The 2,500-nt window shown below is 48.1% G+C and overlaps 1 protein-coding gene across 2 annotated transcripts in view; it reads right to left on the reverse strand.

The window, feature by feature from the left end:
• Positions 1 to 1,415: 1,415 nt before the first annotated feature.
• LOC147468503 (uncharacterized) overlaps positions 1,416 to 2,500 on the reverse strand; it is a 20,814-nt gene continuing 19,729 nt past the window's right edge. For both annotated transcript variants that reach the window (XM_086553447.1, XM_086553446.1), the window contains exon 4: positions 1,416 to 2,500. This exon is cut by the window's right edge and continues 2,095 nt beyond it. The gene's annotated coding sequence lies outside the window, so the exon portion shown is untranslated.

Raw genomic sequence — 2,500 nt, forward strand, 5'->3', positions numbered from 1 at the left:
TATTTATAGATATATATATGATATATATATATATATTATATATATATAGATATATAAAAAAATATATAGACCCACACACACACACACAGCACAAACACACACACACACACAAAAACACCCCCCACACACACACACACAGCACATACACACAACACACACACACACACATACAGACACACACACCCAACACAGCACACACATCACCAAACAGCATACATCCAAAACAGCACAACACACACACACACAACACACTACACCACAAAACACACAATACACACACACAACCACACACTCACACACACACCCATAAACACACACACAGCACCCACACACACACCCCCCACACACCCCCCACACATCACACACACACACACACACATGCATACACCCCCCCCCCCCCCCCCCCCCCCCCCCCCCCCCCCCCCCCCGCCCGCCCACCCACCACCCCCCCCCCCCCCCCCCCCCCCCCCTCCCCCCCCCCCCCCCCTCCCCCCCCCCCCCAGCCACCCCCCCCACCCCCCACCCCCAACCACAACTCACACACACACTCACACACTTACACACACTCACACACTCACATACACAAACACCACACACCGCCCCCTCCGCCCCCCGTCCCTCGCCCTCGTTTGGCTGGGCGCCCGCGCGCCCGCGCGCGCTCGCCCGCGCACTTTTCGCGCGTCTCGCGCGCTCGCCGCAGCCCTCCACGCGGTACTTTCCCACGGCCCGCCCCAAGCGGACAATGACACCCTCCACACCGACCGCGCCAAATCTTTCACACATTACAAACGCCAAACAAAGAGATGTATGTGCGTTTGTGTTTGTGTTTGTATTTGTGTTTGTGTGTGTGTGTGTGTGTGTTTATGTGTGTGTGTGTGTGTGTGTGTGCGTGTGTGTACACGCGCGCCTGTGTGCATATGCATGTGCAATTTATCTTTTTGTTTTGAGTCAGCGCCCGTCTGCATGTATACCTATACTTTTATTATGTTTACAAAACATCTATTTAAATGCATCTGGCCGTGCCTGGAGCAAGCAAATTTTCAGAGCTTCGGCGAAAGTAATATTTGCACAGGGTAATGGTTATGTGGACCATGACTTCGGTCCTCACGCCGAGAGAGTGGCGTGGAAGGATAGTGTTATTGACCCTTTGTTAAAGTGTTGTTCCGTGCAAAGGCATACGAGGCTGTGGTGATACGGCCTTGACACTACGGATATTGTTTTATACATTTATAGCTGATCATCATGACAGCAGGAATTTTTGGCTTATCAAAATATACGCATTCAGACAAAGCACATGGAACACTTCTCATAAAATTCCATAATGTGGGGATAGACGTAACGATATTATAACACAAATAAAATGTTGATTCCGATGTTTTGTTTAGCTACAATAAGGGTGCCAGTAAAACACAAGCGATCAAACAGACTTTATTACCACTCATACTCAACAGCTTGCAGGTAATAAGCGTTTCGTCGTACCCAAACCCATACATCGTTAACATTCTACGTTAGCATGGGGTTTGAAGCCCCTATGTTATATATTTATATTTATTTCTTTATATATATATATATATTTATGTATCTCTTTTGGTGTGTATTTCGTTAGGTTCTAGTGGTATAAAATTTGGTAATATTGACATTTCTTTTATTTTTCCCTCGAATATGGATCCAAGCTACTTAAATTCTTCTATTCTTTCACAGATTACGTTTCTCGTAAAATTAGTGGACAAGGCTGTTCCTCTGGATGTTTAGTCCCGACCAGTCTGGCGGCAGCAGTGAATTGCAACTGGAGTTGTCTCGCTTGACCAAGGATGCAAGAAATCTAAGCGCTCATCGAACATGTTCGATTTTTGATGAGAAAGAAGAAACGAATGATACTTTATCAATCATAATAGTAAACTCAATCTTTCGGAACATGTATTCCGCAGGAAAAGTTACGTGATGTACTTAGTAAATCGCATTAGAAAGAAAAGGAAGCCAATTCTGGAGAAGAGCTTCCGCCAATCTCCCGTTGCAACGTGCCGCAACCGACCTCTCAGAAAGGGCTCATGTTTCCGCAAGGGGGCCACCGGCGCGGCAGGCAGGGCTGGTTGGGCCAGCGCGCTCGCCTCCGGTGGGCCAGACGGGCAGGGCTCCGGGGGAAGGAGCCGGGGACCGGGCGGGGGCTGGGGGAACGGGCAGTGTACTTCGGGAGTGGGTGGGAGTGTGGCCGGCGGTGCTGGGAGCAGTCGGTATCGATAGAGACGAGAATCTGATGCAGTTGGAGGACTTTTCGTGATTTTGAGTTTTAAAAATAAGTAAATGAATAAAAATAAAAGATGAAGAAATGATTGCAAGACCACAAGCGATGCAACTTTGATAGAAAAGTATATCTGAGAGGTACAAGAATACCCACTTCATAGTCTTGCTTGGAAATACGAACTATAAAAAACAGCTGATCGCGGGAGTCCCACAACGTGTGAAATGCCTCCCGTGGCCTCAATGAGTGGACTCTCCCAGC

This window comes from Penaeus japonicus, unplaced genomic scaffold, assembly GCF_977035675.1.
Source record: "Penaeus japonicus unplaced genomic scaffold, GWHDUDI00000001_assembly GWHDUDI00000028, whole genome shotgun sequence".
NCBI lineage: Eukaryota > Metazoa > Arthropoda > Malacostraca > Decapoda > Penaeidae > Penaeus > Penaeus japonicus.